This window comes from Peromyscus eremicus, chromosome X (assembly GCF_949786415.1).
Source record: "Peromyscus eremicus chromosome X, PerEre_H2_v1, whole genome shotgun sequence".
Taxonomy (NCBI): domain Eukaryota; kingdom Metazoa; phylum Chordata; class Mammalia; order Rodentia; family Cricetidae; genus Peromyscus; species Peromyscus eremicus.
The window spans coordinates 661,654-675,919 of record NC_081439.1 but is presented as its reverse complement, the minus strand read 5'-3'; positions in this window follow the sequence as shown (position 1 = coordinate 675,919).

Here is a 14,266-nt window from a genome sequence, read left to right as displayed (position 1 = left end):
TTGCAGTAGACTGAAATTAACACAGAAATCCCCCACTGTTGATTGTGAAAGAATAAGAGATTGTGGAGTGCTTAGTCTTTACTGTGGCATACATATCATAACTCTTTTCCCAAAATTTCAGGGATCATTCAGGAACAGGGTGGGGAAACATTGCAAAAAAAATGGTGGGTAACATCAAAGAAACAGAGTTTTCCCAATGTAACAGGAGAATTGCACATGTGAATGCTGAGAAGTTGTAACAGCATGCACAAAACTAGCACAAGTTCAAGACAGACAAAAATCCCACTTCAGAGGGTAGAAGGTGGGCAATAAATCCCACCACTAGCTGAGGAGATAGCAGCATTTGATAGTAACTAGGAAAGGGAAAATCAGCTTTCTTTAATGATGTGACCCCTTGGTAGGTCAACCACACACCAGGCCAGGCCCCACTCTCAATACACACAAACTGTATTCTAATTGTACAGCACAATCTGTATTGCAACTGAAAAAAAAAATAAAACTCAAAATTGTATAGATTAAGGAAGGAAAGGCACAGAGGGTGATTATGGGAGTTGTTGAAGGAAATAAGGGAAAAATTTGAAAATATATTTTCAAAATATATGTTATTAAATTCTGTTTTAAAATAATATGTCTTAATTATTATTATTATTATTATTATTATTATTATTATTATTATTATTGGTTTTTTGAGACAGGGTTTCTCTGTGTAGCTTTGTGCCTTTCCTGGAACTCACTTGGTAGCCCAGGCTGGCCTTGAACTCACAGAGATCTGCCTGGCTCTGCCTCCTGAGTGCTGGGATTAAAGGCGTGCGCCACCACCACCCGGCATAATTTTTTTTGTCTTAATTATTTTTAAAAGTCCATATATATAATATAATTTGATCATATTCACCCCCACATCTCTCTGTAGTTGGAGTTTTCTCCAGTGCTGCCTGGGCCACTGCCGCTCAGACCCAAGTAAACACACAGAGACTTATATTACTTATAAACTGTATGGCCGTGGCAGGCTTCAACTCTTCCCAAGTTTGTATATTCTTTTTGTATATTTAGCCTACTGACCCCCAATTTGTGCTGCTCATGTGTGATGGATACGAGGTAATCCAGTAGATCATAATCAACTTGAAAGTGGCCATACTTTTAAACAAATATGACTCTTTGTCTCTCAAGGATCACTAACTCTTATTTGATACTCTTGTGGAATGTTGACTGGCTTGATCATGTACACGCTTTGTGTAGACAACCATAGTTACTGTGAGCATATGAGTGCAGCAGCCCTGTCACACCTAAAAGACATAATTTCACTCAAATCCTCCCTTATCTCTGCTTCTTACAAATTTTCTGTTGGATAACATCATATTATACATAAGATGTCCCAAAAATTCTACCAGTAAATTTCCAGAAATTACAACTTGACACAAGCTAGAATCATTTGGGAAGAGGGGACCTCAACTGAGAAAATGCCCCTACTATATTTGCCTGTTAGCAAGTCTGTTATACATTTTCTTAACTGGTGATTGCTATGGAAGGGTCCCAGCCCACTGTGGGTGATTCTACCCCTGGGCTGGTGGTCCTGGGTGCTAAAAGAAAGAAGAATGAGCAAGCCATGAAGAGCAAGCCAGTAAGCAGCACCTGTCCATGGATTCTACTTTAGTTCCTGCCTCCAGGTTCTTGGCTTCAGTTCCTGTCCTGACTACCCTGCACTGTGATGAAAAAGTGTAAAATGAAATAAACACTTTCCTCCTCAAGTTACTTAGATGCTTTATTACAACAATAAAAATCTCAAGATACCTGATGAAACAATCTTAATTGAGGGAGGGCTCTGGTCAGCTTGTTCTGTAGCCATATCTGGGAAAGACTGGTTATTGACTGAAGTGGGAGGGCTAAGTCCATTGTGGTCAGCTCCATTGTTAGGTACATGGGCCTGTACTATATAAGAAAGCTAGATTCAGAATGCCATGGTATCCTCTGCAACTGAACTTCACCTTTACCTATAGCCTCTCTTGGGATCTCTCCAGGTAGCTTTTTTTTTTTTTTACTGTTGCACTCTGATTTTGCTTTGATATGATTGTAATTGTGCCCTGGCTTTTCCTTTTTTGAAATAGTATTTCTTGCAAAGTGATATGTTACCAGCATTTACATTCAGTCTTTTTATAGAATTTGTTTATATGACATACATAAAGACATATTTAACAAAGGGTATTTCTCTGGTCATCTCTAAGCATCAACTTGACACAATCTAGAGTCATCTGAAATGCTAGCTAGTTTTATGTCAACTTGACACAATCTACAATAATTTGTGAAGAGGGGCCCTCAATTGAGAAAATGCCTCATGAGTTTATTCAGCTCACTTCATTAACCCAGGGCTATTTGCCTAAATTCCATATGTTTGAAAGGAGGATTTTTGTTTCATTTTGCTTTGTCTTGGTATCCTTTGTTAAATATTTTTGTTTGTTTGCTTTGATTTTCATTTTTGTTCTTTTTTTCTAGAGAGAGGGGAGGTAGGATGAGTTAAGTTTGTGTGGTTAGGGAGGTGGGAAGGATCTGGGAGGAGTTAGAGAGTGGAAAAAACATGTTGTATGTGATCAAAATATATTGTATGAAAAAATTTAAAGAAAAGGGAAAAAAAACTAGCTGAGAAAGAACCAGATTTCCATGATTCCTGCCTCTGGATCCTGCCATGCCTTTCCTCAATGATGGATTGTGGCCTGGAAGTATAAATCAAATAAGCCCTTCACTCCCCAAGTCACTTTTGGCCAGAGTGTTTTATCTGCAAGAGAATGAAGCAAGAGTAGAAATAAATGTCCTATATAATGAAAGCCAGGGCTAATGGCTAAGAGAAACTTAGTAGATTAAAGGAAATATAAAGATATATTTTGTTATGAAGTTAGCAGTGTCAACATCATTAAAGTGTCAACTTTCCCCAATTTTATCCACAGATTTCATGTAATGTTAATGAAAACACTAGCACGGCATTTGATAGAAACTGAGAAGCTGAATCTGAAATTCATATTGATTTTTTAAGGGTCTTGAGTGACCGAAGCAACTCTTGAAAAAAGTAACACAAAGGTGGAGGACTTTTTCTTCAGAAACTTTGTTGTACAATCACATCTTGTGATCGAGATTATCACTGTGATGAAGAGTCAGCAAAGCATCATATTCAGTCCTGCATCTAAAATTTGTTGACTATCTAATTACAAACAAATCTTTACATGTTAATGGATGTCTAAATATTTTGAAACAAGACCACTTACATCACATAATTATGAGAAATATATGTTCAAAATTCTCATAAGGTACTTATAGTGTAACTCAATGGTATAGAATTGGCCTACCATGAGACACACTCTGGGTTCTATTGGCAACAATCTAGGGTGAAATGAAGTTTCCTTACAAATATAAAACACTACAGCTACAGAACAAAGTAATTGTGTTATATTTTACCATATTCATGGATTGAGGCTTATTCAAAACATCATCTAATATTTGTTGATTGCAGATTATGTGCAGTTTTTACCTAATTTCAAAGGAGAAAAAATGCAGTTTTATAAAACTGTGTCTTTCTATGTTTATTGAGTTATATATTTTGTGTAGTATTTGAATGTGTCTAATATCAAATCCCACATCCTTCCCACCAGAATGTACTGCCTCCTAACCACATAGCTTAAAACAATTCCAGTCACTCCTTCCCAACACTGTGAGGTGACTCTACAAGTTCCCAAGAAGGCTTCCGACTTACTACTTAAGTACACTTAATTGAAAAATGAGCATTACAATGTTATGCCACAGTACTTGAATCCTATAAATTTTATCTTCCTTGGATAATGGGCCTTTGCAGATTTGATTAATGAACCTATTTTGCTTGTCTGGGTGGGCAAGAAATGTGCTCACCGGAAGAAGCAGAAGCAAATACAACACTGACAGAGGAGAAGCAGCCAATGTGATCACAGGGGCAGATTATAGAGTGATGCAGCCAGAAGTTACAAAGAGTTCTGGCACCATCAGCATCTGGATGACATGGGAAACACGTTATCATCTAGAGAACCTGGAAAAGAAGTGTGGCCCTGTTGGTAAGATGGCTTGAGCTCAATGTAACTTATTTTGCCTTTCTGATTCCCAGAACACTGAGTAATAAATTCATGCTTTTTATAATGTTTTGAGGTCTGTGGTAATAATTAGTAGAAAATGTTTGTGGTTGTAAGGGATTAAACAATATATATACTTCATTGATTTTAGAGATTCCTATTTTTTTAATTAAGAAAATTTTTTCATTCATTTTACATACCAATCAAAGATCCCCCTCTTCACTTCTGCCCCCTCCCCTCCCAACCCATCTCCCACTCCCTCCCACAATAAGGCAAGGCCTCCCATGTGGAGGCATATTCAGTAGAGGCAAGTCCAAGCCCTTTCCCCCTGCCTCAAGGCTGCCGGAGGTGTTCAATCATAGGTAGCAGGCTCCACAAGTCTGCTCATGCACCAGAGGTGGATTCTGATCCTATCACCAGGGGGCCTCCCAAGCTGATCAAGCTTCACAACTGTCTCACCATGCAAAGGGCCTAGTCCAGTCCCATGTAGGCTCCACAGCCATTGATCCAACTTTCATGAGTTCCTTCTAGTTTGGTTTGGTTGTCCCTGCATGTTTCCCCATCATGATCCTGATGCAATTGCTCACAGAATCCCTCTTCTCTCTCTCTTTGACCGGACTCCTGGAGCTCTGTCTAGTGACTGGCTGTGGATCTCTGCATCTGCTTCCATCAGTCATTGGAGAAAAGTTCTGTGATGACAGTTAGGGTATTCACCAGTCTGATCTCTGGGGCAAGCCAGTTTAGTTCAGGCACCATCTCCACTATTGCTAGTAGCCCAGGCTGGGGTCATCCTTGGGGATAACTGGCAACTTCCCTAACATCGGGTTTTTATTTTTTAAAGATTCATTTATATTAATATTTATTTTATGTGTATGAGTATTTTGTCTGCGTGGACATACATTTAACACATGCAGGTATAACCCAATGTAAGCTAGAAGATTGTTTTATCTCCTAGATACTTGGAACTTAAGCAAGTCCTAAATAAGACCATCATATGTTCTTAGCTGCGGAACCACCCACCACTCAGCAAATCCCTTTATTCCTTTTGTATGAGTGTGTGTGTGTGTGTGTGTGTATCCTGCCTTCAAAGTGCTAGAATTAAAGTTGTAGATAACCACATCTGTCTTCCAGCCTCATTTAAAAAATTTATATCTTTATATGCACGTAAGTCTGTTTGTTGGTATACACGAGTGTAGGTGCTCATGGAGGCCAGAAGAGGCATCAGATTGTCTAGAGATAGAATTGTTAACTGCTGTATTTGGATAATGGAAACTGAATATTTTGTTCCTCAGCAAGAGTAGTACCAAGTAGTCAGGTTTGGGGGCACACGCCTTTAATCTCAGAGGCAGAAGCAGTGAGTCTCTGTGAGGTTGAAGCCAACCTTGTATATGTAGCAAGTTCCTGGGCAGCCAGAGTTTGATATTGAAGTCTTGTTTGATGAGCTATCTCTCCACCCTCCATACTTCATATATTTAAGATGCATTTTTTCATTCACCTGACCAATCAAGAGTTTAAGAAATATGGAAGCATTCCTGGCATGATAGGACATGCCTTTAGTCCCAGTGCTCCAAAAGGAAGAGGTAGGTGGATCTTTGTGAATTTGAGTACATCCTGGTATACATACCTAAGGCTGGACCAGCAAAGGTTACATAGTGATATCATGTCTCTAAGAAATAAAAAAGGCAAGAAGGACATATGGGAAGACTAAAAGCACACTCTAGATTTAATTCAACTAGGGAGTGAAACTTACGTTTGTTTACTGTGTGATTTTTAATCATATTTGATTATCTCAATATCAGTAGTTTAAAACTAGGTATGACAACAGTACAGAAATCAAAATAAGGTTATGAAACTTGGGGGAAAGATGCAGGGAAAAGCTTGGTGTTGGGACTAAGAGTGATGAATCCTCTTCCTGCCAGGAGATTTCTGCTGTTCTGAAAGGGCAACATAGACATAACAGCTTTCTATATAGAAAGGGGGATATTAGAAGTACATTAGACTAGAGAAAGGGAGGTTTTCCTAAAAGGAGTTACTTAGGAACCACTTGTGGAGCACAGTAAATTCTTTTGACTTGAAAAACTATGTACTGTCATAGATTAGAATATGGTTAAAAAAAAACAGTAAACATGCTTCAAGCTCTTGTGTGTTTGGCTAAAAAGCACAAAGCACATAGCAGAGTGTTTTCAAAGTTAATAATTACTTTTGATGAATTATTTAATTATTATTATTTTTTGCATAAAGGTCCAGAATAGATAATTTATGTATAATCAAAGATACACAGAGGGATTTGAGATGATGTGCTACAGCATGTACATTATGTATTTAGACAAAGAGCTACACAGAAGAGGGTAGAATTATGGATCTGAACACAAGGAGAAGCCTGGGCATGTGGAGGGACATGCATTTCAACAGGTCTTTGATCCTGAGTAGTCATTGCCAGGGAAACCAAAGATACTACTTTTGGTGGAAAAATTCAGGGACCATAGCCATTTTTTGAAGTAATTTCTGTTATGGAACCATATATAATACACAAACACAATTTGTAGCTCATCCAATTTCCTGAGAATTTCAAGCGCACTGACTGCCCCCAGTAGAGTGATCCTTGAGGGATAGTTGCATCAAGGCATTTGGTCTCTTCCTGGACAAATACTGAGGTAATTCTCTCTGAGGGACAACACATTAAACATGTTAAACCTGCACAGTTCAAACATTAAAAAACCCCTGTAGACCCTTTAAATACCTCTGCTTCCCCTGTGGTTTACACAATATTTCACAGTTAGGATTGTGTTTGGAACTAAAACCTTACTGGGAGATTTCCACAAATACTAGACAAAACTGCAACCATCTCAGTTCTGACTTACTTTTCGCCACTATTTACGAAGTAAACAGTGCACAGACCTTGAGATCAGCCAGATGACCTGAAATTTCTTTTATCACAGGTAACACCAAATGGCTCCTGTCAGAAGGGCTACTTCACTGCCTGCTCAGGGACAATGCCACAATCTCCATTGTACCAAAGGTCCTTCAACATCCACTTACTAACATTTTCCCAATTATTTCATATAGGAGCCAAGCTCTTCTATTAGTTCATCTTTAAACATTCCAAGTCCCTTCAGATTGAGTGATAGTGATCCTGTAGATTGGAGATTACAGCTCTCCTGTCTCATATACTTTCTAATTTAGACCAGTAATAGCTCAGTAATTCATTCAGCTTAGCAAATCCTCCTCTCTTCATCACAGCAGAGCCAACTATCCCTTGCCTTGACCTCTGAAAATCATCAGTGAGGGAGACCACTCTACTTGTGACAGTCATCTCACACATAAGAACGCACCTCTCAAAACAAACAAACAAACAAACAAACAAACAAACAAACAAAGAAAGAAACAACAAAACTACCGTATAGCACAAGACTAAGATTAGAGTCTAAGTTACATAATAGTTGGAGACAGGAGACTCTTCTGAGCCCAGAGTTTCTCCTCAGTTTGTCCTCATAGCCACATCATGGCTTGAGGGAAAAACTAAGAGTATACATTAATGGTGCATGTACCAGCAAGTACCCAAAATTATGGACAGTTTTTCTCTCTCTGCTAACTTTTCTTACTTTTTTCAAAAAAGAAATGTTAAAAATATTTATGTACTAATGTAGAAAAATGTTCTGATGCATTGAGAGATTAATAAGGGACTAACATGGGGGAAAAAGAAAGATAAACATCTCAATTGCCTTTCACATAACCAATCTATATTTAACAATATGTATCTAACAGACTATAGCTAGACAAGGGATTCATAAAGGAAAGCTAAGGGGCTGTTGAGATGGGGAAGAGAAGACAGGAAAGGAGAATGGGAGGTGAATCCTACAAAAAGAGTGTTATGGAATGTATTTAAAAGCTCCTGGGTACAATGGCCCTAGCATTGATGCAGGACACAGGGTTCATATACAAAAATGATATTCTTACAACTGATTCAAGCTGGGAGTAGAAAGGTGACCTTCCCGAGGGAAGAGCACACCAATTGTTTGTCCAATACCAATATGATCATAAATACAAATAACAAATGGACTGAACGTATTATTCTTAGGAATATATATGTATATATAAATGCATATATGCATGCAATAACAATTAATGAAAAAAGACAATAAATTCAAAGGACAGTGGAGAGGTATACAAGAGAGAGTTTGGAGGGAGAAACAGGAGTGGAGAAAAACTGTAATTAAATTACAATCTCAAAATTGAAAAATGTAAACAATATGAGCTATCATAATAATGAATATCATTATGCTGTTGATTCTAGGTCAGGCATTGTGTTGAAGAGCTGGAGAAATTTCCTCAGTGATAGAATACTAATTAATCATTTAGGGAACCCTGTGCTCTTTTCTCTGGACTAGACAAAAGGAAATAAATGAAGAAAGAAGAACAGTAGTGGTAAGTGGAAAAAATATATAGTGTAAGAAGTACAAAGAATAGGGGATAAAATAAACAGGTAAGAGACTGAAGAATGGGTGTTGGGGCTTTTTCGATATTCCAACTTCAATGAAATGGGTGTAAACTGAGGAAAAGATGTGGTGCAGTCCTATAGAATGGGATACAGGACAGTGCATAGTTCACTGAGGGTGTCATACATTTTCTATTTTCTAATTATGCTTAATAATGTATATTTTTTGTAACATCTTAGAACTTGTTTTGATCTCCTCTAGTACATAATCTTCAGATGGATGCCTGTATATTCAGTCCTGAGCCAAAGAAAGGAGGAAGCATCTGTCATTTTCCCAGGCATCTCAATTGAATAGGAGATACTTCACAATGAATATATGAAGAGACCCTGAGTCTCTGGGCATGGTCAGATGTTTCATGGATACACCAGACACAGAAAGAAAGACACCACTGTGATCTCACCCATAGGTGGAAAGTGAAAACTTTCCTTTCATAGAAAATAAGTGCTGTTTCTTTCATCGCAGTGGCTACACTTCAAACTACTAGCAGCCTGGCTACTAAGGCCATAACCTGGGGGGAATTCTGTTTTCCCAGACAATGGCTCTGTTGCTACTGTTAATGGTAGATTTAACTAAATATATATCATTCTAATAAAATTTGGGATTCAAAGGCTAGGGTGAAAACCTGTGAGTTCAGCAAGTTAAAGTAGCAACTGGCTAACTTTCTGTCTTATCTGGTGTCCCATAAGACAATCCATCTACACTGCTGACTGAAAAATCCCACACTATGCTCCTGACTACTTCCAGTCAACTAGTTGCTAACCCTACCTCTCTGAGCCCAGGTTAATTTTATTTAATTAATGCAAATGCAACACATCTGTACATATTTAAAGTAATATTCCACAACACATCTTGAAGAAACACATATGAGTATGTTTCATTACAAATTCTTTTCATTTATTTTCTTCCCTTACTGCCCTCCTTTATGCTACCTTCCAGCCTCCATCTTATTTCCATTTACTCGTAGTTAGTCCCTATTTATGCTTGCCTATTACATGTATTCAACTATACTTCTTATTCTGCACCTGCCTTAAAATCTCTTCCTGTTTCCTTATGATTCCTTTTCTAGTTTTGTGGCCTACCAATATATGTATACAAATATACATATGAATGTGCTGGGAGCCATTTCCTGGTGGTAGACGGGTCCTGCAGAGGGTGTAAGGAGTTGGCGGGAGAAGGAAGTGAGTCAGGCCATGGTGGTTGGGAGAATCTTGCAACCTGACTGGCTAGCAGCCAGAGTGTTTCTTTATTTATACAGAATTAGGTAGCAGGGATAGATTCATGATGTTCCAAAACATAGATCATATCATTTTTGGTTCTGGACATGTGTTTCACTTCCTCTTGCTCATCTTTTAGTCATCATTAATAAACTATGACAGAACAGAGTTATCATTTCCACTCATTTTCCCTCAAGTTTTGATATCATTAATAAAGAATTATCATTCTTACTCATTAACACCATGACCCAAGTTTTGAGAATCTAGAGGCATATGACAGCCTGCACTCAGGCTGGTTGTTTTGATTGCTTCAAGGACATTAGAGCAAAACAAAATCTTCAACCACTCTGGGCATTTTGCCATGTCTCAAGCAATGTATTACTAACTCTTAGTGGACAGAGTGCCCAGAAAAATCCTCAGGCTAAAGCTGCAGTAATTATTATACAAATTCTGACATAATACAATCAGTGTTCACATTTATATCCTAATAGAATTTGTCTATATGTCTAATCCTGGCATTCTGTTGTTCCTTGGTCATATGACATTATAGTGGCTCTACATGAGCTAACTTCGAAGAGAGGGAGGTCCTAACACCTCATACTTTCATCATCTTTCCACTCCATACTTTGCTCACCAATATGTCTCTATGTAGGGCAGAATTGTATGCCACATAATTGTCTGAGTGTATAGTGGGAAGAGGCTTGTAATCTGAACTGTGGCCAACTCCTCTAGCCCACCGGATCTTGTTGACCTTTTTAATTTTACTTTGTTTAGAATATCTCGTTCCTGTGTAAGTAGAGGGACAGATGTTTCAAGAACGTCTCATAGCCTCATGAAGAGACCTCTGGCTTCTTCTTTATGTGTCACAACCTCCAAGGCATAAGGAAGACCTTCAAGTAGATGAGGATATCTCCCTCAAAGTGTGTGTGTGTGCACGGGGGGCGGGTAGTATGTTCAGGACTTTCCTTGGTAAGCTTAGAAGCAGCATTCCTGGGAGAAGGCATAAATGTTTCATAAGGAATTTTTCATCAATCCAATATCCTCAAATTGTACAAATATTAAAAGTGCCCCAAGTATGTAACAGGTGGAGATGAAAACCAAAGGTGGCATGGCAGCCATCATATGGCTCAGTTTTGCTGGATCATTGTCAAGCAGCTGTGCTGGCTTTATGACTTCTGCCATTCCATTCAGATATGGCTGTGCCGTGAATTCATATCTGCACACATATGATTGACATAATACATAAATTTAGGTTTTACCATGAAAGACTCAGTATTTGTCTTTCTGACTCTGACATTGAGCATATGACTAGACAAATGATAATCAAGGAACTATTGTTAGGGGGAGGATGGAGAGAAAGAGTACTGGGAAAAACAATTAGAATCTGGGGGCATCTCCGGGATGAGCTAGAAACCTAGTGCAATGGAAACTCCCTGGAATATATGAGGGTGACCCTAGCTAAGATTAATAGCAAAAGGGGATATAGAACCTGATCTAGCCAGTTCCTGTAACTAGGCAAGATTTCCAGTGGAAGGACTGGCACATCAACTCAGCCACATAGCATTCGACCTACAATTTGTTTCAACTACAAATGTGCTGGGGGTAAAGATGACAGAGAAATTATGGAAGTGGTCAACTAATGATTGGCCCAACTTTAGACCCATACCTTGAAAGGGATATCAACCTTGAGGGCCAGGACCCAGAGAGTGGTGCCTAGCCCAAATATCATCAGAGAGGCTTCACCCAACAACTGTGGAAACATGCAGAGACCCACAAGCAAACATTAGGTGGAGCATGTGGAATGCTACAGAAGAGGGGGAGGAAGGATTATGGTACCCAGTGGGGTTAAGAGCACCACAAGAAAACTCACAGACCCAACTAACAGGATGGCCTCACCTTGCAGAAGTTCCTCCCATACTTCCTACTGAGTGCTAGGACTATAAGTGTACACCATCATGCCAGAAATTTTCACATTTTTTTTATTTTTTATTTTATTTATTTTTAATTGAAAAATTTTTTTTAAAATATAGGATCTCACTATCTAGCTCTTCTGGCTTAGAAATCAATATCTAGAACAGGTTGACCTTAAACTCACAGAGATCTACCTGCCTCTGACTCTGCCACTCTACCTCTCTGCCTTTGCCTCTCTGCCCTAGTTCTGCTTCTGCCTCTCTACCTCTGCTTCTCTGCCTCTGCCTCCCTGCCTCTGCTTCTCTACTTCTGTCACTACAGGGATTTTATGCTGTTGGACTCTGACTAAGGCCCATTTCATTGTTTAACATGATGAAAGTTGGAGATGCAAACACATTCCATTTCAAGCTAATATCCAATTATCCTAGCACAATTTATTTCATCACAGTGTACCTTTAAAGACTTCTTCTTGATGGTATAAGAAGCTCTCTTTTGAGCTGTTAGTCAGGGTTCTTCAAGAGGCTCTCCAAACATTATAAGCTATTGTTCTTACTCCTGGTTGCCCTGAAGAGGGGGAAGATAGGTCCCTATTGCTGAAGAAACTACACACTTTAGACCCAGAGTCCAGAAGTCCCAAGCTGGATCTAACCAAACAGCTTTCCCCACAAGGACCAGCACTCAAGGAAACTGAAGGAGTCATGCAATGCTCCAAAAGAGAGAAGGAATGTACAGCCATACACAGCTATGATGTCTATGACTACAACAATGTCACAATAACCCTTAGGGTAAAATTGTATCAGGCACAGATTGGCAGTAAATAAGAGCTCTGTAAATGGATTTAAGATGTACTCAACAGTGTTAATCCATGCCTCATACTGGAAACCTAGACAACAAATCAGAGCTAGTAAAGTCAAGGTTCCTGGAGGAAAAACTACAACTACCACTTACCTAAACCAGTGTCACTCCTAACAACATTCTAAATATTTTTCCTTATACTCACAGATGAATGTAGCTCTCACCCCTCATCAAGGAAACCTGTATTTGCATTAGGTGGAGACCATTATAAAAAATACTACAACTAACCAAAATGCTAAGTTATAGAGCCACGTCCAAACTTATGCATGTACAACACAACTTGTATACCTAGAGTTCAGGGATTATAGCTGAAGTTTACCTGGTCCTGCCCAGCTCCTGTGGCCCCACAGCCCCGTGGCCACTCAGACCCAAGTAAACACACAGAGGCTTATATTAATTAAAACTGTTCAGCCATTAGCTCAGGCCTACTACTGACTAGCTCTTACATTTAAACTCAGCCAATTTCTGTTCATCTATATGTTGCCACATGTTCTGTGGCTTTACCTGTGTGCCATTTCATGCTATTCTCTGGACAGCAGGCTGGCATCTCCTGATTCAGCCTTCCTCTTCCCAGAATTCTCCTTGTCTGCTTATTCCACCTATACTTCCTGCCTGGCTACTGGCCAATCAGCATTTTATTAAACCAGTGTACAAAAGCATTATCCCACAGCAAGGGATCATTGCAGAAGAGGGGGTGGAATGATTATAATAGCTAGAGGAAAAAGACTTTTCTATAAGATTGTGTCTTCTAGAAATATGAGAAGGTACACCTATGAATTCCCACCAACATGGTTACCTCAATATGACCCAAACAAGGATGACACCAATACACATGCTTATGTGTATGGTGATATTTTAATTGTACTGAAATGTGATTTTATTTGTATGTCAATAAATAAAGTTGCCTGGGGGTCAGAGCTAATAGCAAGCCATAGCAGAAACTGGGCGGTGGTAGTACACACCTTTAATCCTAGATCTTGGGAGGCAGAGGTAGGTGGGTCTCTGTGTGTTCAAGGATACAGTGAGCATGGAGACACACACCTTTAATCTCAATACCAACCATAGAAGACCTGGAGGTCTGTATAGACAGGCAGTGACGAGGAGATCATGTGGTTGGGTTTACAACCAATGAGAAGGCAGAATAGAAAGTCTATAAAAAAGACAAGCAGATAGGAAGTAGCTCTCTTGCTGAAGAGGACAACAGCAGTAGTGAAGGGTAAGGTTTTTAGCTCTGACCTCTTGGGCTTTCATCTCTACATTGGCTCTGTGTTTCTTATTTAACAAGACTGTTCATCTACATATGTGGAATGGGAAGAGTTTACAAGGCCTTAGCTCTAAACAAAGCACTATGGGGAAATTAAAGAAAGCTGAGAGCTGGAGAAATAGTTGTAACATGAATCTTAAAAGGTCTTATTAATACAAAAAACCCAGACCAGATATTGGGGTAAAAGCTGAAAGATCAGAGAGGCAGAGCAGCAAGCCAGCCACAAGTTCTTACCTCTAGGAAATCCTCAGTCTCAAGAGAGTGAGTTCCTGTTTCCTTACATCTTATATACCTTTCTCTACCCTGACATCACTTCCTGGGATTAAAGGCTTGTGTGCTTTCCATTACTGGGATTAAAGGTATGTGCCACCACTGCCTGGCTGTGTTTCCAGTGTGGCCTTGGACTCACAGAGATCCAGACAGATCTCTGCCTCCTAAGTGATA